This window comes from Macaca nemestrina, chromosome 17 (genome assembly GCF_043159975.1).
Source record: "Macaca nemestrina isolate mMacNem1 chromosome 17, mMacNem.hap1, whole genome shotgun sequence".
Classification (NCBI taxonomy): Eukaryota; Metazoa; Chordata; class Mammalia; order Primates; family Cercopithecidae; genus Macaca; species Macaca nemestrina.
This window is the reverse complement of record NC_092141.1, coordinates 82,775,501-82,797,957: the sequence shown is the minus strand read 5'-3', so window position 1 is coordinate 82,797,957 and position 22,457 is coordinate 82,775,501. Positions and strand designations below refer to the sequence as shown.

At 50.4% G+C, this 22,457-nt stretch overlaps 1 long non-coding RNA gene across 3 annotated transcripts in view; it reads left to right on the top strand.

Moving 5' to 3' along the window:
* LOC105469106 (uncharacterized) overlaps window positions 1-22,457 on the top strand; it is a 195,125-nt gene that overhangs the window by 81,830 nt on the left and 90,838 nt on the right. Inside the window, exons 3-6 of one of the 3 annotated variants that reach the window (XR_011615995.1) lie at window positions 8,375-8,567; window positions 13,202-13,245; window positions 13,434-13,514; window positions 14,470-17,086. The exons of the other annotated variants lie outside the window; for them this stretch is intronic. This is a non-coding gene — a long non-coding RNA (uncharacterized lncRNA). Of the gene's footprint in view, window positions 1-8,374; window positions 8,568-13,201; window positions 13,246-13,433; window positions 13,515-14,469; window positions 17,087-22,457 lie in introns of those variants that run through there. 3 annotated transcript variants of the gene reach the window in all.

Genomic DNA, 22,457 nt, shown 5'->3' with positions numbered 1-22,457 from the left:
CTTGGATGTAAGTAATTAATAACACTCTGAACACATTGGCTTTCTTTGTTATTTCCTTGTCCCCACTGAGGGTCATTTGCAGATGATTAATCTAAATCATTATTTAGATTCTGTCTAATCACTTTTTTAGACCGGCATTGATAACCACAGCTGTCTCTATCTAAGAAGTGATAATTTTCCATGAAAGGGGCTGGTTCATTGGTGTTTATCCTCCTAAGGGGAGGGGTGATCCCTAAAGTCAGGAGACTTGGATTGACCATTGCCTCAGTTTCCTCACCTGTGAAGTTTCCCACCAGGGGAACCCAAAGGCATAGAAACTGGTCTCCCACTCATTTCCTAGTCATGTGACTTAGGATATCTCATCTTTTCTGAGCTTCAGTTCCTTGGAAAATATTGTCCCCTCTGCCAGAAAACACTCTGCCTTTGTACCTCACTCCTCCCTCAGTCCCAGCCTGTCAGCTTCTACGCATCCCTCAGGCCTTGGCTTCCGTAGCACTTCCTCCAGGAAGGCCACCCTCAAGCCTTCCTTGCTGCTGCAGGCTCAGGTGCAGCAGGCACGCGGTCCATCATAGCTCCAATGGATGTGTCTCCATTCCCTGCCAGAATAGAGCTGCTTTCAAGAGAAGCCACCAAATCTGTTGTGTCCCCCGATCTGTTCCCAGGTCCTCACACAGCCTCAGGCTCGTAGTAGGTGCTCAATAAATAGCTGCTGAAGAAATGATTGATAGAGAGAATGCCAACGCCTCTGCTTCCTAGGATCTGGTGGCGTGATGGATGTGCGAGCCGTCCTGCAGAGGGGGACCCCGGTGAGGCATTATTAGTATCAATAATGATGACAAGCAGCCGATGCCGCTCCTCGGCTGAAGGACAAACCCTCATCCAAAGGAAATCCACTTCCTATCCAGGTCTGCACACCGAGAATGCCTTGGATGAAAATGCCGTTCCCTCACAGGCGCGGCCAGGCTTCTAGAGACGGAAAGGGCTCTATCAAGACTCCTAGGTGCAGTGGGAAATCTTCCCAGGGCAGATAGGAGGGAGAAGCAACGGGCCATTCCGTCTAGCCTTGGCAGCTCATCCGTCTCTTCCTCCTTCGGCTCTTTCTTTTCACCTCCTCAAGGAAGAGGATGCAAAACGCTGCAGGGAACACAGGGCATTGGGTCTGGGGGTGGGAGGGAGTTCTCTTTCCCCATCTGGGGCTGCCAGTCAAAGGATAGTTGTAAGTAGTTTTTCAGCAGATAAGGGAGAAATGAGTGGTCCTGTTTTGTGGTCTCAAGGGGGCACACTTCTCCAGGTGCACTGGACTTCCCAGGGCTTCTAGATACCCGGGAGGCCGGGCAGAGCCCTTGGTCTTATCCTGGGGAGACCCCGAAGCCATCTTCTCCAAGAGGCAAGCAGCCCCTCTCCCCAGCTCATATTAGGCTCCAACTCCAGAAACTCTGCAAGTAAAACCCCAGGGCATAATCGGGTATGAAAGAGAGAATGGAGTGTGGGAATTACACTGTGAAAACCCCTAACTGCCTGGCCTGGCAAATGAATTAACTTATTAAACAAAATGCATACATCTGCATACATTTGAATACATGAATAGGATCAACTCAGACCCTGCCCAGGTTCAACTTATCCTCTAGGGAGGAAGAGGAGGAGAGGAGAGGAGAGGAGAGGAGAGGAGGATCTGGGCAAAAGAGGGTTGGACCGTTCTCGAGGCTGCACCTTAAAGAGCCCATGGCTTGGCATGCTATATTTATAAATTAAATGCAAAAGCATCTCCCTGCTGCATTAAAAACTACCCATCAAGGCTGAGGACTCCAAGGAGCAGTAAAATCAATCTTATTGCATAAAGACAACAGCAAGCAATTGGCATGACATTTTAAGTAAATGCTACAGCCATTTGTAAATGTTCATTTTCTGGGAGACCCCATCTATTATATGACAGCTATTTTCTTAGCATCCCAGTGTGAATTCAGTCGGTTTACAGATAAGCCCGTTGAGGAGAATGGATATCAAGATGTAAAGTGCTATAATACGGACAATTTGTTACCGCCGCACCAAGTCGCTCTGTCATTATCTATCTACCTCTTGCAGGGCTCGGAAATCATTTGGCTATTTTTGCAGGTTGGAGTTAATAAGTGACGGGGTATGAAGAGGGTGGAGAAGAAGTAGGTGGGGACGAAGGAGACAGCAATGGTTTAGAGGTGGATGGAAGACAGCAGACTCAGAGGCAAAGGGAACCTCCTCCATAAAGTCTTCGGGGTTGAGATTTGCCCTTTTCCCTTGCTCCTTTCCCAAAGAGGCCCAGGTGGGAGAAACAGTTCCCTCCCAGAGCAGCAGAGAAGGGTAGGCCCAGGACCTCTCTGGTTACCAGCAAGGCCCCAGTTCCAAGAGGAGAGGGTTTGTCAGAGGCCAGAAACATTAATTACAAGGCTGACCACTTCATTTATCAGGTGCCTGTGCAAAGACAGGCTCGTTGGACTTGACTCAAGGAAGAATTCTCTTTCCTAAGGTTTCATTCCCAGCACCCTGTACCTCCTGGCGGAGCAGAGGGGGCAAATTGGGACTGAGAAATACCAGAGGAGCTGCAGGGAAACCTGTTCAGGAGCTGCCCAGGTTGAAATACGTCCCAAGAGAAACCGAGGGCTCTCCAGCCTCATAACTCATCACTAACGCTGATGACTGAGATGTTTCCAGGGAAGACATAGATGACCCCCAGCATGAACCCAGAGTTGTGCAGAGGAGTTGCAGGGTAAGGTGGGTGACAGAACGCGTTCATGGGAAGGGACTTGGCTCTCAGGTGTCAAGAGGCCCAAATGCTTGGAAATTAAAGTTCATTTCTGAAAAGGGTTGACATCTAAAGAGATTGACCACACTGCTGGTCATTTAGAGCACAAACCTCAGGGCACCTGTTTACCCATCAAGCAAACCCCCTCCCAGAATTTACAGATCTCTATGCTTGCAGTGGCTTCTCTTTTGCCATGCATTCATTTGGCAAACATTCGGGGAGCTATCAGGTCTTTCCCCAGGCAATCCTGACTTCCTTGGGCTTTGCTTGCAGTCAGTCAGGCTGAGCATAGGGCAGCCATTTCACCTGTTAGCCCTTCTAGCGTGCAAACTATATCTCCCATGCCTAGTGGTGGTCGGCACGTGGCAGGACACAAATAGCTGGTGAATACATGAATGAGCGAGCAAACGGGTGGACGAATAAACAAATCAGTGAGTGCACAAAGGCATGCTTGCATCTCCCCATCAAGTGCTAGTTCTCCAGGTGGCTGGTGCCTCAGCAGGGCCTCCCTGGGGGCATGTGACTCCTTCCTCTCCCTGTGGTTAGTTTGGACACAATCCCTCAACAGCAAGTCCCACGGCCTGAGTTTTAATCCCAGGTGTGGCATGAGCCAGCTCTGAGTACCAGCAAGTTGAGCTGCTCCTTTGTGAAATGAGGCCACGTGGTCTGTAAGAGGCCTTCCATCCATTAGATCCTGCGACTCCAGCAGAGATCAGGATAGGCAAGGAGAGGCTTCAGGGAGGTGTGCACACTCAGTACTGAGTGGGGTGAGGGATGCCTCTAAAGCGCTGTGCAGGTTCTGGCCCGAGGCTGGTCCCCAGGAACAGCAGCTGCTGTTTTCCTTCCTCGGGGTGGAGGGTACAGAAGTGGCTGCCACTCACTGGGGAGTTGTGGGCCTTTTCAAGAAATGTCCATCTGTCCTCAGATCAGGCTTCTAGAAGTAGTTTGCTCAGATCTGCTCTTTCCTGGTCGCCTTTGACTCCAGCTCACAGTAAGAAGGAGGATCCACTCAGCCTCCTCCCAGGAAGCTGCTCAAGGGGTCCCGAAGTCCGGAGTCTCCCCCAAACTGCTCAGGGGTGGCCTCCCCTGACCATGGCCCTTGTGGTTTCAGGCTGACCACACTCCAAGGTGGACATGGTTCTGTGGAAGGGGCAGGTGAACACGCCACGCGTGGGTGGCCACCAGCAGAGGGGAGTGAGCTGGGCGGCAGGTAGAGGGCTGTCCTGAGTGACGAAAAGTCACATCTGTAGGGGGCTGAGTCCAGGCTGGCCTGAACTGCGAAGTGTTTGGAGTTTATGAGCAAGGGTACAGGTGCAAAGATCAGTTCTTCTTTTAAGATAAACAAATGAGGCCGGACGCACTGGCTCACACCTGTCATCACAGCACTTTGGGAGGCTGAGACGGGTGGATTGCCTGAAGTGAAGAGTTCAAGACCAGCCTGGCCAACATGGTGAAACCCCGCCTCTACTAAAAATACAAAAATTAGCTGGGTGTGGTGGCATGCACCTGTAATCCCAGCTACTCAAGAGACTGAGGCAGGAGAATCGCTTGAACCTGGGAGGCAGAGGTTGCAGTGAGCTATCACACCACTGTTCTCCAGGCTGGGTGATAGAGCAAGACTCCATCTAAAAATAAATAAATAAATAAAATAAAAAACAAACTGTGGATCACATGGGAAGAAAAACCAAGGGGGACATTATTCTTTCTGCGCAAACTGAGGCAGAACAGAGTAATGATTAAGCGATGCATTGTTAATGACGATGCAATGCACTGTCAGAGATAACAGTGAGTTATAAAACATCCCAGGCCTCCTCGTAGAGGTGGAGAGTAGCATGGTGATTGCCAGGGGCCGGGGGAGTTCAAAATTTTCATTAGGATGAATGAGTTCTGGGGACCTAGCATGCAGTGTGGTGGCTAGAGTTAGTAATAGCGTGTGCCATACTTGAAAGTTGTTGAAAATTGCTAAGAGAGTAGATCTTCAATATTCTTGCCACAAAAAAAGAATATGCCTGGGACAGAACAGACATTTAAAAAGTGGGAGCCAGCTATGGAAATGTGGGGTGACTTGGCTCGAGCCACACGGTGGGTCAGCGTGGGGACTGAGGTCTGAAACTTCAGTCTCTCCATGCTCAGTCCAATGGTTTCCATAGCAACAAATCCCAACTTGGCAGTGAGTACGCTTGGTTTTGTGACACCCCACAGTATATAAAAGTATCTGAAGGCCGTCACACAGTCGTTGCCTCGCGTGCTCAACTGTGCTCCCTCTTGGTGAGCATGTCATAAAGATTTGACAACAGTGACAGGATGTCAGTTTGGCTCCTAAGGACTCAGACATCTCCGGTTCAGCCCATGGAGATGATTTTTGCCTTTAACTCTGACATGCGAAAAGTTAGAGTTGGATTCGATTGTTTGGGCCCTTCTCATTAGCCTCCGGGTACTCAGCTCCAATGGCCCCAGCTCCTTTATCCCTAAATGTTCCACCCATTTCTCTATCACCCCAGAGCTCCAGGCCAAAGCTCCCACCCTCAAAAGCTCTTTCCTAACCCCTGCCCTGCTGGACCTGAACCCAGCAGCCAAAACACCAAAGCCATGCTCCTTAAACGTTAATGGGTGAGGGAAGCCCCTGGGACACTTGTGAAAATGCTGATTCGGATTCAGCAGGTCTTGAGAAAGCTGAAGATTCTGCGTTTCTGAGAAGCTCCCAGGTGATGCTGCCTGCTCTCCCTTTGAGTTGCAAGGCAGTTAAGCAGCAGTTCTCCAACTCTGGCATCAGAGTCACCTCTCGAGCTTGTTAAAACAGATTGCTGGGTTGTACCTCTAGAGTTTCTGATTCAGTAGGCCTGAAGTGGAGCCTGAGAAACTGCATTTCTAACAGCTTCCCGGGTGATGCTGATGCTGCTGGTCCAGGGAACCACTGCACTAAAGGCGGGGGCGTTGCCAGGTGATGCAGAGAGTCTCCCCGCCCTTGCCCCTAATCCTCCCACCTGTGCGCTGACCAGGTGTCTCTCCTCTGGGCCTCCTGTTCCTTCCCTCCTTCCATCTCTCCCTGGATGAGTTTTTCTATGTGAGATTCTCTCTCATCACAGGGCAGAACCAGCCCTCCACCCCTGGATGGCGTGTGTGTATATATATATATACACAGAGCTAGATGGAAAGAGACTAATTTTGCAAAATCTGCACAAAAATCGGCTGAATTTATGTTTCCCCTGCAAGAGAAATGCTGCTGAATGGAAATAAAATGCAGGATTCCTGGGCATTTCTATTACCTCTTCATGTCACTGGCAGTGACTGATGGCAAAAAGTAAGATTGCAAACGGAATCGTTTTCGCTTTGCCCAGAACAAACTCCGTCCGGCGACGGAGCCTCCTTCAAATCTGCAGTTCTCCCTAGTGTCACCAACAGCAGCCGAGAAAGAAGCTGGGAGAGCAGCCAGCATGGAGGAGAGAGCATTCACCCAGCCCAGGCCCCAGGGGCCCGTCCTTCACCTCAAAGCAGGGGCCCCTGCAGGCAAAAGGAAATCCAGTTTGATTTAATATGGTTCATTTTTCTTCCTTGTTTTAATCACGGAGTAAAAATAATAATAAACTCGCCTTTATATAGTGTCTTTCATTGCCAGTGTATCACCGAACACTTTACAGATTTAATAATAGAGTTTCAGAAATAAATAATGGGGAATAATAATAGGAAGGATAAATAACATATTTATGGAATTGTATTGTGGTTTATGGTGGTAAACAATTCCTCATACAGCCAGCAGCAGGAAATTAAGATGTTTGGAAGGGAAGAGGGAGAAGAAGAGAGGGATGCCTTCAGGTAAGATTTGAGCTGAGCTGAGGGGTGTCAGGGGTAGAAACAGTGAAGATGAAGGGGTCCTGCATGGGGCGTTCCTGCAGAGGGCGGGGCTGGGAGGGCAGCAGAGTGGGCACCTGTGCTAGGAGGAGGTGGCTGTCCTACGTTGGGTTCTGCAGATAGCAACAGGCTGGGCGTGGTGGCTGATACCTGTAATCCCAGCACTTTGAGAGGCCAAGGCAGGCGGATCACCTGAGGTCAGGAGTTCGACACCATCCTAGCTAACATGGTGAAACCCTGTCTCTACTAAAAATACAAAAATTAGCTGGGTGTGATGGTGGGCACCTGTAATCCCAGCTACCCGGGAGGCTGAGGCAGGAAAATTGCTTGACCCTGAGAGACGGTGGTTGCTGTGAGCAGAGATCATGCCCCTGCACTCCAGCCTGGGTGACACAGCAAGACTCCGTCTCAGAAAAAGAAAGAAAGAAACACCCAAAGGTCAGGTGCATGATATTTATGGGGAATCAACCTTGTGTAGGAAGGGGGAGGGTACAGGATTAGACAGAGGTAGAAGCTGGGCCCAAACAGCCAAGCCTTTAGCCTCCCCCACCGTGACCAGGTTCAGTCATGAAATGCAGGGCTGCCCAAGAGGGCTGTGACCTCAGGTCAGGCCACTCTCTACATAGGCAGGGGTAGATGTCCTGGATCCAATCCACTCTGGAACGATGCCCTTGAAAAGAAAGACAAGTAGTGGTGCAGAAATTTCTCGGAGCATATTGAATATTTCTCCTTGAGCCTTTAGCTGGTGCCAGGCTGGAGGGATCAGTGGGGTCAGAGGTGCAAAGAAAGGAGACAGGAAGAAAGAACAAGGACCTGGCCCCTCTGCCAGGCTGAACAGAAACTGGGGTTTCTTCTTGCTTTATAATACCCGTCCCTCTTCCCTGGCGGATGGTGCTGAGACTGGAGAATTAATCCCTGAGAATATCAGCAGACTGGCTTCCTTGCTTGATTGTTATTGGCCCGGCAGTTTTCTTAGAGCTTGACATATATTGTCTCTTTTGTAGAGGAGTACACTGTGACTTGGAGGCTGAATAACTTGCCCAGGGACAGCAGGGAAGGCGTGGCTAAGTCAAGATTTGACCCCAGACTCATGCAAAGTCCGTTTCCCTCTGCAGACTTGAGGTTTTAGTGGAAGCCAAGATGATGCCAACATCAAATGCTAAGGGTCAGTCAGTCCCCCGAGCCTGTTTCCAGGGGCTGAAGACCTCTGAGAGATGCTAGCGTCCATCTGTAAATGAAGTGCCAGGTGCAGCAGCTGACTCTACGGGGCCTGGAGGCCGGAGGCAGGAGCCGCTGGGAGCAGCTTGTCACCCAGGCCTTGGCCTGCTGCTGGCCGGCTCTGCAGCTCTGTGCTCTGGCAGATAACCCCATACAGGGAGACCTGCTCTAGCCATGTGCCCTGTTTTGGCATTAGCCACTGCCCGGCAGGGAGCTACCTGGAGTTAGTCTGGCCCAGCAGAAGCTCCCACAGGGTGGCTCATGTTTTCGTCGGAAAATGCTAGACCCGTGCAGGCTTGTACACAAGTAATGTTCACCTCGCTGCTGCCTTACGTGGGCTTTAAATTCATTAGCCCTTTTTATTGTCTTGTAGGAGGCAGATCGCTAACTCACAAAGCACCCGTCCATCTCCCCAGAGCATATCCGGTGTCTGGATGCGGAGCAGATGTAACTCTGTACCTGGCTGGGGGTGCAGGAGGGAAGAGGGGCCGAGTGCTGGGCTGTGGGATTCAACCAACTCTCCCTTCTCAGCCCCCAGTTACCACCTGTTCCTGAGATGCATGTTTTTTGAGCACCTACTGTGTGTCAGCGCTGGGCAATGCCCTCTGGATAGAGCCTTGAATAAGCCAGACAAAACCCTGGCTCGCGCCTGTAAGCCCAGAACTTTGGGAGGCTAAGGTGGAATGATTGAGACCCGGAGTTCAATACCAGCCTGGGCAACAAGGTGAGACCCCATGTCTATAAAAATTAAAATATAAAATACAATAAAATAAAACAGAACCCTGGCCCCTCAAGTGATTCTAGAACTAACTCTAGGTTTGCAATCCCGTAAAGGAGATCCAAGCGCTGGGTAGATGCTTGCCCTAATGACATGGACAGAGCATCAGTTTCCACATCTGTAAAGTGGCAGGGATCCCTAGTGATCAGTGACTTGGAAACTTGCAGGGAAACACAGTAGCCAGTGTGTGGCCCAGGCCCCCACTCTTGCCTGCGAACGCTGTGATGTGATTGTTGTGGAGATGGCATTTGTTACTGCTTCGTCCTTGTCAGCACTGGCAGGTTGCGCAGGGATCTCCTGCTGGGCACGGTGTTTGGCATTGGAGTCAGACAACCAATTTGCACTTTATTCTTTTGAAAAACACAAAGCTTCCCTCACTGCTTCCATTCCTGGAAGTAGGTGCTCTCTACCAGGCATGATGGGCAGAGACCAAGGTCACCTTGGGGATCTTGGGTCGTTCACTCCCAAGGTTTGGTGAACTCTGGGTGACGGCACTCCTGTACTCACCTTCCATCACTGGTCAGCCAGGTCCAGGCTGTGTGGGGCAGGGTGTGGTCACTACCAAGGTGTCCCTAACCTCAAGGAGTATAGAATGATGCTCAGAAGAGAGCACAAATAGAAGAAAGCCTGTTCACAAAGCAGCAGACCATCAAGTCCTGGTGAAAGCAGAGAGCTAGAGGGAGCCTTGGAGGGAATCAGGTCCCCATGCCCAGCCAGGCAGCCCTCACTCAAATGCTGCCAGCAAGGGGACACCCTCTCTGGCTGCAGCCCCTCTGAATGACTCATGTTGTTGAGACTTACTTTCTCATTACAAATCCCACTGGCAGCATGAATGGGGGGTCTGGAGTCCCCTATATGTGGCTGTCAGAGGTGTTTGAACAAGAGCAACTCCATCTTGAATAGGGGTTGGGTATCTAAGTCTTACTGGGCTGCATTCCCCCAGTTATGGTTAAGGCATTCTAAGTCACAGGATGAGACAGGAGGTCAGCACAAGATACAGGTCATAAGGACCTTGCGTATAAAACAGATTGCAGTAAAGAAGCCAGCTGAAACCCACCAAAACCAAGAAGGCAATGAAAGTGACCTCTGGTCGTCCTCACTGCTCATTATATGCTAATTATAATGCATTAGCATGCTAAAAGACACTCCCACCAGCACCAAGACAGTTTACAGATGCTGTGGCAACATCAGGAAGTTACCATACATGGTCTAGAAAGGGGAGGAATCCTCAGGTCAGGGGATTGCCCACCCCTTTCCTGGAAAACTGATGAATAATCCGCCCCTTGTTTAGCATATAATCAAGAAATAACCATAAAAATGGGCAGCCAGTGGCGCTCAGGGCTGCTCTGCCTATGGAGTAGCCATTTTTTATTCCTTTACTTTCTGAATCAACTTGCTTTCACTTTATGGACTCGCCCCAAATTATTTTCTTGTGCGGGATCCAAGAACCCTCTCTTGGGGGTCTGGATCAGGGCCCCTTCTGGTAATGTGGCTAACGCAAATGTCACCACCAGTATGAATCCAGGGCAAGGTCCTGAGCCTGAGTCTCCACTTTCTTGTCTGTAAAATGGGGATGATGACAGGATGGACCCCAGGGTGCTTTTGGAAGATCTACCAGGTTAATGGGTGATCCTCAAGGTTCCAATTGACAATGGGGAGTGTCTCATGTGTCCGTGTGAAGAGACCCCCAAACAGGCTTTGTGTGAGCAACAAGGCTGTTTATTTCACCTGGGTGCAGGCGGACTGAGTCCGAAAAGAGAGTCAGCAAAGGGTGGTGGATTATCATTAGTTCTTATAGGTTTGGAGATAGGCGGTCGAGTTAAGAGCAATGTTTTGGAGGCAGGGGGCAGATCTCACAAAGTACATTCTCAAGGGTGGGGAGAATTACAAAGAACCTTCTTAAGGGTGAGGGAGATTATAAAGAACCTTCCTAAGGTTGGGGGAGATTACAAAGTACATTGATCAGTTAGGTTGGGGCAGAAATAAATCACAATGGTGGAATGTCATCAGTTAAGGCTATTTTCACTTTTTTTGTGGATCTTCAGTTGCTTCAGGCCATCTGGATTTTTAAATGCAGGTCACTGGGGATATGATGGCTTAGCTTGGGCTCAGAGGCCTGACGGGGAGCTTTGATCTTTCACCCACCTTGCCCTCTGAACTCACGGAGCCAAATGCATGTCAGAGTCTTGGAAGCCCAGTAACTCTCAAGCAGATTGGCAAACTCTGGCCCACAGGTCAAATCCAACCCTACTGTGGCCTGTTTTTATAAATAAGGCTTTATTAGAACATGGCCACTCACGTTCATTTACATATTGTTTGTGGCTGCTTTTGCATGACAATGGCATTGAGTGGTTGCAACAGAGACAGTTTGGGGCACAAAGCCCAAAGTATTTACTATCTAGACCTTTATGAAAACATTTGCAGACCCCTGCTCTACTGGGCAGGGTCCCCTGAAAATGCTGGAGTGGAAAATGTTCATAGAGCCAAAGTCAGATTCTTCTACCTACTTCTCTCTCAAACCCAGACATTAGAGTCAGCCCGGAGGAGACCTGGGCCCGCCAGGCAGGCTCTGGACTCACCACTTCACCCATCGGTTCCCCAGAGGGTTACTGCCTGCCTTGCAGACCCCGTCATGCGTGGAATGGAGAGCTGGCACCAGGAGTAGAGAGTGGTGGACAGTGGCCTCCAGGCTAGCCTGACCCGGCCATGAATGTGTTTATCAGGCTGGGACATGGCCCAGTTGAGGTCGGGTCTCTCCCAACTAGGCCCTGATTCTCCTCCTTTAGGAGGGAGTGAGGACTCTCCCCACACACTCTGGGTCACACAGGAGGTCCTGGAAGACTCTCACCTGTAGACCAAGGTGGAATCTTAGGGGTAGGAGGAAGAGGGTCCTGCGTGTCTGAGACATTGCTCACCGAGGCCAGTAATTGTGCGCCATTACTGTTAGTAAGGGTTACAAAGCCAAATTTCTCCCTGTTGCTTCTGCCTTCTGGTCCTAACACAACCTTCAAACAATTCAGAATAAATCAATTCCGTTTTAAACAGGACAACTTTTAAAAAATATTTGAAGATCCCAGCCTTGAGTCACCAAGGGGGAAAGTGGCAACCGGATCCAGTCAAGTTCTAGCAGTTTCCATCACATGGAGTCACCTCCTGGCAAATGATGCATTTCATTGTCTCAGAGTTGAACCTATTTACCGTCTAAAAATGTGCCAATAAACCTAAAGCTTACGTAGGAACGCTGTCAGCCACCGTGTTTCATTAAAATGTGTTCCCGGACTTTCTGTGTTCATTGATCCTGACACACCCGGAGGAATGTCTGAGTTCTCAGCTGGTCTTGGGCACATTGCGTGTGGTGTGGGGTGAAGGAGGAAGAGGATCAGAATTAGTAAGAGAGTAACTTGTTTAATTGGAGTCGTTGCCTCTTTTTTTTTGAGATGGAATCTCACTCTGTCGCCCAGGCTGGAGTGCAGTGGCGCCATCTCGGCTCACTGCAAGCTCCACCTCCCGTGTTCATGCCATTCTCCTGCCTCAGCCTCCAGGGTAGCTGGGACTACAGGCTCCTGCCACTATGCCCGGCTGATTTTTGCTGTATTTTTTTAGTAGAGATGGGGTTTCACCATGTTAGCCAGGATGGTCTCGATCTCCTGACCTTGTGATCTGCCCTCCTCGGCCTCCTGAAGTGCTGGGATTATAGGTGTGCGCCACCATGCCCGGCCCATTGCCTCTTTTTGACTGTACTTATACACACACTCATAGAACTTAAGGGAGTCCTTTGCGTCTCCAAGCCTCAGACATAAAATGGGAATCCCCTCACCCACCTGTGGGATTATAGGGACCATCTGTAAACACATTCCCAGCCTTCTGACCACGCGGGGTAGAAACGGTGCACGCCGGGCGAGGCTGCATCTGGGTTTGCAGACACACACCTGTCTACACTTCAGTCCAGGTACTGCTTTCTGGGTATCTTTGATAAATGGCTGTGCTTTTATATTCTAATTATTAACAAAGACAATACCTCAGAGGCTCAGGGGAAGCCCCAAGTCCCAGCTCAAAGGGGAGATGAAAGTGTTTCCAATGAGAGAGGCTGATGCAGAAGAAAAATGGAGGAGGCAGTTGGGAAAATGCTCAGGAAGTGGGGACCAGGGGAAGTCTGTTCTCGCAGAGGGGAGAGTGGGCTCGTCTGGGTGTAGAGGTCAGACTCAGCCAGCTGCCTCCACGAGTGGGAGGGGAGGGGGTCCAGGGAGTTGGAAGCAGGGGAACTTCTCCAGTGGGGAGTCAACATTCTCGAATAGCCAGAGAGAAGGCTGGGATGTGGCTAGACACAGGTGTCATCCTGCCCTGGAGGTCAGCAAGTAAAACATCTGGTAAGCTGGACCAAACCGGCCCAGATGAACTCTGCACCTGCCCCCAGTGCCCTGGGTTCCTTACAGCCTCTACTTGCTCATCCCCCTCCATTCACCCCAACACCTCCCACCCTCCAGGAACGCAGCCCTCGTCCTGAAGCACTGTCACTTTAATGCACCCTGAATCCCCAGGGTCTTTAATATGAAAGTACAGATGCCAATTTCATATTCCAGGGTGGAGCTGGGACTCTGTGACTGTGACTCTAACAAGCTTCCAGGTAAGCTTCCGATACTGGGGTGCATGGACCACTCGGGGGGCGACCAGGGTGACAGTGGGGCCCCTGCTACTAAAAGGATGGCCTTAGGAGCCAGTCAAGGGTTGGAGTCCTGGGTGTCCTGCTTATTTACCAGCTCTGTGACCTTGCGGAAGTTACTTAACCTCTCCAAAACTTGGTTTTTCCATTAGTCAAATGGGAATAGGACATCGTCATGGGATGGCCGAGAAGATTTGGTGATGTGAGTTCAGCACATTGGGCTCTGCTAAAAGGTAATAAATAAGGGGGCTTGCATTATTGCTAATAATACATCACGTCCAGGCCAAAGCTTAACTCTGGAGATCAGGGCAAGAGGGGAAAAGCGTGTTCTCCAGGCTGCTGCTTCCAAATGTCACCCCAAGCTCTGAGTGGTGACCCCAAAGGCAGGGAGCCTGCTCTCAGGTAGCTCCACTATGAGGCCTCCGTCCAGGAGGGACGGAGCCTGGCATCAGGGCGGGAGATGGCACAAACAGCCTCACACCCCTCAGACCTGCCACATAAGCCTGGTACGGAATGAAGCCAGTAGGCAGCGAGGGGGCCCTGAGGGAGGAAGGAGGGCTAGGCCAGGTACCTGGGACTCCCCAGCAACCCTCCCCACACCCCTGCTTATAGTGAATTTCCTGGGATTAAATAAGAGATAGGGCCTGCAGGGGTGAGAGGGGAGGAGTACTTCATGCATTTATTTGTTTACTACCTACCCACTAAATTCCACACCTGGTGTAGTCTGTCTTCACAAGGACCTGAAAGGTGAACAGCACTATTGCTGTGAGCATGTGAGATCCCCAGAGGAAATATCCTGCCCCAGCCAACCCTCAACTCTATCAGGACCCCTCTGAGGCCACATCATTTGGGGGGTGTGTGTATGGAGGACCTGGGTAGGTCGTGAATGTGCTAGTCTGAGGATCGAATATAGAAGGGGAAAAAGCCAGGTGACTCCACCCAGGGGCAGGTCAGCCTGGTCTCAGTAAAGCCCCTGCAAAGATCTGACTTTCTTTCCATAGAGCAGGGTTTCTCAAGCTGGGCTCTGCTGACATTTGAGGAGGGATAAATCATGTTGTGGGGGCTGTCCCAGGCACTATAGCTTGTTTAGCAACATCCCAGGCTCTGCTCACTCAATGCCAGCAGCATCCCCCAACCCCAGTCGTGACCATCAGGAAAGATCTCCAGATATTGCCAAATGTCCCCTAGGTGTCAAGTCACCCCCAGGGAGAACCACTGCTATAGAATCCCGATGCTTCCACTCCTCGGACTCAGACATCTGTGGAGGTGATGAGGGCTGAAGATCTATGAACTTGGCAGTGAGCAAGGGGTTCAACAGGCAGATGATCTCCATTTCCTCCCTGCAAGCTTCCAGGAGTCTGCGGCTGCCAGCATCTCAGAAGCCTTCTGGGTGGACTATTTAGTGCTCAACCATCAGCTCCCCGGCTTCCTGGCCTCCTCCCACTTTGGTCAGAGAAAGGAGCAAATGGAGGAAGCTTTGGTGGAAGGAGGGCTCCGCAGGCAGCAGCTCCCACCCCACTCCCACCCCTGCATCTTCAGGGGCCTGGAGGTTCCTGGGAAAAAACGTTCCTGCGAAAAACATCTTTGGAAAGGGCAGGGCTGGAGTTGGCACCGAGAGTTCTTGTTGGAGAAGTCAAGGGATGCGGAGGCTGAGTGGGGGAAGAGAATGTTATCACAGAAACCTGATTTTTCTACACACTCTATCAGCTCCCCATCTGTTCCTTGATTAAATGTATCGCTGCACTCCCTCCCCACATGCCTGCTGCCAGGACGTCTCCGGAGCCCTGATTACATCTGTGGAGAGAGCCTCAAGCCTCACAGATGAGCAGGCTTATCGATCAGCCTGGCAGCTGACGTTTGTTTTAAAATTTAGAGGAGGGTGAGCAACAGAGCCGGCCAGGGTAGGGTTGTCAGAGGAGGGTCGTCAGGGGAACCTCATGCCCCAAAGGGAACGTCCTCCATTCTCCTTCTGGCCTCTGCAAGCCAGGGCGGCCACTTAGATTAGCATCAAATAGTGATTTCTAGCTCTGTGACCTTGGGTGAGCCACGTCCTCCTCTTGGCCTCAGTTTCCTTCTCTTTAGCATGAGGGTGTTGCAGCAGGTGATTTTAGAGTTGTCTCCAGAGTCAGCGCCCTTGTGACTCTGAGGCTGGGCCATGGGCCAGCAGCCCAGTCATCCCTGGGGAGGACCTGTTAGAAATGCAGGCTCTCAGGCCCTGCCCAGTTCCGCTGAATGAATCAGAAGAATCAGAATCTGCCTTTTAACAAGATCCCCTGGTGCTTCACACGCACATTACAGTGTAAGAAGTGCGTCTATGCTTCTGTTCATTTGGCTACTTCAGAGATGAACATGTATAAGAAATCTCTCAAAGGGAATGACTCACCATCTTCTCCGGCCTCAGAAAACTTCTATGGAGATTAACTTCCTGCCTGAGAACCTTAGTGCTGCAAAGGAGCTAGCTCCAATATCCCAGCCACCTCTTGCGGTTTAAACCTCACAGTGAAAATCTTCATTCGATGAACCACTTAACAAGCCTGGGGATAAAGTGACAAGCAGGACCCACTCCCTGTCCTCAGGGGACTGCCTCTCTCGCAGAAACAGGCAGACTCTCTCCCTCGAGGCTGAAAAGATGCCAGAGAGAAAGGCTGGTCCCACAGGACTATCGCCAAGCATCTTGTCCTCTTGGCATGGGAATCTGATCACATTTCCAACAGCAGCACCAGCCTTTTATGACTTTCTATATTAGTTTCCGGGGTCTGCTGTAACAAATTACCAGAAACTGGGAGGCTCCAAACCACAGAAATTCATTCTCTCACAGTTCTGGGGACCAGAAGTCTGAAATCCAAGTGTTGGCAGGAGCACACGCCCTCCAGAGGCTCTAGGGAAGAATCCTCCTCTGCCCCTTCCAGCTTCTGGGGCCTACCAGTAACCCTTGGCTTGTGGCAGCACCACTCCCATGTCTACCCCTGCAGTCACAGTGCTTCCTTCTCTTCTCTGGGTGTTGAATGCCTTCTGCCTTCTTATAAGGACACTCATGCTGGCATTCAGGGTCCACTCAGATAATCCAGGATAATCCCACCTCAAGATCCTTCATTATGTCTACAAAGAACCTTTTTCCAAATGAAGTCCTTTCAAAAGTCCCAGGGATTCAATGTGGCTATCTTTTGCAGAGGGAGCTATTTTTCAGCCTACCACACTCTCCAATCAAGATGTGGCCTCAGTGTGGGATCCTGGGTGAGTTACTTAACCTGGCTAAGCCTCAGTGTCCTCCCCTGTACATTGGGATAATTCCCCTAGGGTGGCTTTGTGCTTGAATGAGCATCAGTATCACCTTGTTGAATGCAGCTGGCTGGGCCCACCCCCGGTCTCTAAATTAGTGGCTCTGGGGAGAGCCTTAAGACTGTGCATTTCTTGGCTGGAAGCAGTGGCTCACACCTGTAATCTCAGCACTTTGAGAGGCCAAGACGGGCGGATCACCTGAGGTGATCATCTGAGGTGAGAACAGCCTGACCATCATGGAGAAACCCTGTCTCTACTAAAAATACAAAATTAGCCAGGCATGGTGGTACATGCCTATAATCCCAGCTACTCAGGAGACTAAGGCAGGAGAATCACTTGAACGCGGGAGGCAGAGGTTGTGGTGAACTGAGATCGTGCCACTGCACTCTAGCCTGGGCAACAAGAGCGAAATTCCGTCTCAAAAAGCAAAAACAAAAAAGCAAGACTGTGCATTTCTAACAAATTCCCAGGTGACACTGAGAACCACTGGATTAAATAAAGTGATGGATCTAAAATGCCTAACAAAGTCCCCACGTAAAAATAAGTACTGAGTAAATAAATGTTTAATTTTATTTTTTTTTTAGAGACAGGGTCTTGCCGTGTCGCCCAGGCCAGAGTGCAGTGGTGCAATCACAGCTCACTTGCAGCATCAAATTCCTGGGCTCAAGTGATCCTCCTCTCTCAGCCTCCTAAGCAGCTAGGATTACAGGCAGGCACCACCATGCCTGATCTCACTATATTGCCCAAGTTGGTCTCAAATTCCTGGCCTCAAATGATCGTCCTGTCTTGGCTTCTCAAAGTGTTGGGATCACAGGCATGAGCCACTGTACGTAGCCAGTACTGAATAGATAAATGTTGGTCAACAGCTGACAAAAATGTCACTCACCATGGCCACTTGGTTAATTGGAAGGCAACACAGCAAAAGGGCCAGTGTCCCATTAGAAGGTAAGCCTCTTGAGGGCAGGGGTGTGTCTATTCAGTTCCTCAGTCTCCAGTGTGCTGCTTGGGGTTCACCATGGTTATCGGCCTTGATCTAGGCACTGTGCTGTGACTGGGTCTTGCCTCTATTTGCCCTCAGATATGTCAAGGGTTTTCCATGTGTTAGTTTTCATGCTGTTGATAAAGACATACATGAGGATGGGTAATTTATAAAGAAAGAGAGGTTTAATGGACTAACAGTTCCATGTGGCTGGGGAGGCCTCACAATCATGGCGGAAGGTGAAAGGCATGTCTTACATGGTGGCAGGCAAGAGAGAATGAGAGCCAAGCGAAAGGGGAAAACCCTTATAAAACAATCAGATCTCACGAGACTTATTCACTACCATGAGAACAGTGCAGGGGAAACTGCCCCCATGATTCAGTGATCTCCACTGAGTCCCTCCCACAACACATGAGAATTATGGGAGTTATAATTCAAGATGAGATTTGGGTGGGGACACAGCCAAGCCATATTACCACATAAGTTAACAGTGACCACGTATGTGAGAACCAAAGGTATCGGAAGGTACAGAAATCATACTGAGGAGATGGGGATGATCCCTCCTGAAGGAGGCCCTGTGAAAGTGGGGATGCCTGGCAGGGTGCTGGGAGGAAAGTCAACTTGCCAGCGGTTCCAGGGAGTGGGAACAGCATGCGCTGGCCTATGAAACATCAGTGTGGCAAAGTCATGGCATCGAAGTGCTGGGGAGTTAGGGAGATGGGCCAGAGACCTCAGCAGCAGCCAGGAAGAGACCAGCTTTTCCTGCCTTGCTTCAGAGTGACGACCTGTAGCTTATAGGTAATGGGAAGCACATTACAGGGTTTCTTTGGGAGAATGACTTGTTTAGCTTCATGCTGGGGGAAGATTGCCCTGGTGGCCCCACGGGGGGTAGGCTGAATGAGGAAGAGACTGGACACAGGAAGATCATTTAGGCAACTGGTAAAGTGATTCAGGCAACAGATGATGAGGGCCTGGACTGAAATGCAAGCCTGGCACTCATCTGGCTTGATGGATGAAGGTGTGAGTGAACAAATGAACAAATCATCAGTTAAGCCAGTTTCATCCCGTCTCAGAAGAGATGGACTCAGAGAGCAGTGGCAGTGATGCCCTGGCGTCCTTGGGCAATTTAGAGTAGGGACACTGCTTTACCCTGCTGTGCGTTCCCTCCATCCTTGAGGGGAAATGGCACCTCCTTTGTAATTACCCAGTGCAGGTTTTGCTAAGCATCTCCCAAATGTTAAACTGGCTAATTTCTGTAGGGATTTTTCTTTAAGCCAGCATGACACAGGCTTTAAATCAATTTGAAACCCGTTGTCTACAGATCCACACAGAGAGGGTCCTTGGAGGACGGGTACCAATTATTCTCATCAGTCAATGAGGACAGAAAGACTGTGATAGGTCTGGGCAGCAGTGGGGAGACTCAGCTTTAGACTGTGGGAAACAAGTTAGGGGCCCAAGGCTGGGCCAGGAAGGTGTGATGCTGAGGACACATGGATGTCATCCAGGCTACAGGGAAAGGGCCCCCAGTGTGACTCTGAATGAGAGGTAGAAAGATGGGAGACTTGGGTAAAAGAGCTGATTGAGGTGTAGGGATGCCAGGGTCCCCAAAAAGTTCAGGGACTTTGGGCTTTGCTCTTCATCCGTTAATAAATGAAGTGATAGAGGAGAGAAGAAAGGGGCAGGGTCTGGGCAGGGCGATGGTGGTGGTGGGTAGAAGGAAGGTCAAGGGGACTCGTTAGAAGCTATTTGCAGCCTGCTTGGAGCTCAAGATCACTGAGAATATTTATGAATAAAATCCATCTTGCCCCTGATGCAGGGAGACAAGCCAAATTTACCAGCTCTATATTCCCGTCCAAATGGCTCTCTTCTCCTTCAGAATATTGCTTTGAATAGAGCCCATCCTCCCATCCTTCCTCCCCCATGGGAGGTTTCCAACTTGTCTACTGTAAGTTGAGGACGTGGGAAGTTGCCAATATGGCACTGCCCTGGTGGGACCAACAGGCAAACTGGGGAGGAGGCAAGGGAAAAAACTTCAAGGACAGCAGCAGACTTTTGTACATCTGGGGTTGCCCCCATTGTAGGCAACATGGCAAGGCACATTTCTCCAGGACCTGCTGCTCAGCCCAAGGGAGAGACCTTCCTCTCCTTACTCTGAGAGCCTGGGTCAGTCAGGTGACCTGTCTTGACCAATCCCAATAGTCAGGACCCAGTCAGGTGACCAATGTGACCAATCCTGACAGCCACAGTTGAGTGAGGTGACAGGATTGGCCAATCCCAACAGCCAGGGTCCAGTCAGGTGACCCATTATGGTCAATCCTGACAGAGTTCAGTCAGGTAACTGGTTTGGTCAATCCCAACAGCCAATAATGTCAGGTGACCCATTATGGTCAATCCTGACAGAGTCCAGTCAGGTAACTGGTTTGGCTAATCCCAATAGCCAATAATGTCAGGTGACCCATTGTGGCGAGTCCTGACAGTCCAGTCAGGTAACTGGTTTGGCCAATCCCAACAACCAATTCCCAGTCAGGTGACCCATTACAGTCAATCCTGACAGGTAGAGTCCAGTCAGGTGACTGGTTTGGCTAATCCCAACAGTCAATACCCAGTCAGGTAACCCATTGTGGTCAATCCTGACAGTCACAGTCCAGTCAGGTGAGCAGGCTTAGCCAATCATACATTCTGGCTTTGACTTTGGCTGAGTAGTGAAAAGACATTGGAACAGTTAGAATTTGCTTGTAGTAGCCTCTTGAGGTAGCAGCTATGTGTGGAGATCATGGAAGCAGATTCGACTGCCCAGCTTCCAGACCCTCTTACTCCCTACTTTCCAAGCCTTCTTTGTTTCCTCCCATCAACATTGTGTGCCCCCATATCCTTCCAAAGCATTCTTTCAGCATCGGTTTCCATTGCTTGCAACCAGAACACTGATAGATTCAGGAGGAAGTTCTTCAAAGACTGCAAAAGGCGGACAAAAATACACTCATGTGCCAGGTGGAATGAAGTGTCCTTGGCCTGCTCAGAGGCTGGGATGAGGCACTGGATTCCTCTCCCTCTCCCTCCTGAATTTTCCACTGCAATGACTTCTTTCTGGAGGTGAATCACAGAAAGCTGACCAATTCTCCTTTTTTTCCCCCTAAAGAACTTGAAGTCCTTTATGCCCACCTCCTCCCTGTGGTCATGGTGTTGCTAAGATATAGGAAGAAGAAGCTGAGAGCCCTGCCCATGTCACACAGCAAGTCAGAGGTGGCGCAAAGATTAATGAAGTATTCTCTCCCAATCCTAAGAGCAGCAACCTGGCCTTGTTTGTGGCAGGGGTAGCCTCAAGAGGTCGGTAGGGACAAATCATGACCCCTAATGCTTTCAGGGCTGTCTATGCCTGGGCATTATTCCAGACACTTTGCAGTCCATGGTGTTACTATTCCCATTTTACCATTGAGAAAACTGAGGCATAAAGAGGTTAAACAACCTACTCAAGGTAACCCAGAGAGTACACAGTGGGATTTGGATCTGAGCATCTGGCTCCAGAGTCCACGAGTTTGCAGAAAAGCCTCAGAGGAAAGAAAGGGAGGAGGAGGCCTCATGAGCCATGTAGTGTGCAGCTCCTGGAGAGGGTGGAGTGGGGTGCGGGTCTCTGAGCCCTTTCCACTGGTCCTCCTCCTACCGGAAGTTAAACCAGGTGCCCAGGGCAGCCTGCCTCCCTGCTGACCAGAGCCCAGCCTTCCTTGAGTAATCCAACAAGTTTAATGATTTATCAGTTCCTATTTTGGAAGTGGCTGTGCGGTTGGCATTGTCATCCTCTGTTAGTGGGAGCCGCAACAGGTTTTCCTCTAAGGCCTGTGCTGCCTGCTCACATGTGGCTCTGGCCTGGGAGGCTGGAAGGGGACTGAGGAGTCGTGAACCTCAGGCAGCTGGTTCTCTGAGGATGTGGCCTTGAGGGTCAGTCCTCCACCCTTTCCCTTCCTGGCCTGCTTCAAGGGTAGAGTGGATCTCTCTAGAAGGGCATTCCAGCCTGTGCCTGCGACCTTTGCACTGACTTTCAGGATGGAAGTGGGAATGAATCGACATCTGGAAGCTCACCAGAGGTCAGATGGATTAGACATAACCAGATGTCAGATGGAGACTCCCTGTCCCTTGAAATCTAGAGAAAGGGGCCTGTGCCCCTTTCATACCCCAGGGAGGTCACAGCTATGTCCTCGTGCCCCCTCCAGCTCCAGAACCCTGCTTCTGTGGATTTGATTTCATTTCTGAACTGAACACCCACCCCCTATCCCATGCGGGCTGTCTCTGTCTTGGGCCTTGAGACAATCAAGTCCTTTCTTGATTTTCAACACAAAAAAGGGAAGACTCCCTCCTGCCCCTCCTCCAGCTTTGGGGTTTGGAGGGAGATGGAGAAACTCTGCACACAGGTCTGTGAACTTCCTAGACATCGAATTCTTTGGTGGCACCACGGTGTCGACTTCCGCTGGTCACTTATCCCCAGGATGGTCTCCGCCACCTTCCTCATCTTGTTGCCCCCCCGCTTTTTTTTTTTTTTTTTGAGATGGAGTCTCACTCTGTCGCCCAGGCTGGAGTGCAGTGGTGCAATCTCTGCTCACTGAAAGCTCCACCTCCCGAGTTCATGCCATTCTCCTGCCTCAGCCTCCCAAGCAGCTGGGACTACAGGCGCCTGCCATCATGCTCGGCTAACTTTTTGTATTTTTAGTAGAGATGGGGTTTCACCGTGTTAGCCGGGATGGTCTCGATCTCCTGACCTCGTGATCCGCCTGCCTCGGCCTCCCAAAGTGCTGGGATTACAGGCATGAGCCACCGCACCCAGTCCCATTTTGTTATTCGCCCGGCCCTTGTTTCTTATTCATCCTCCCATCTCTTCCTGTCCCTCTCCCGCCTCCGACCTCACAGCTGTGAATTTTCCTCTGTTGTT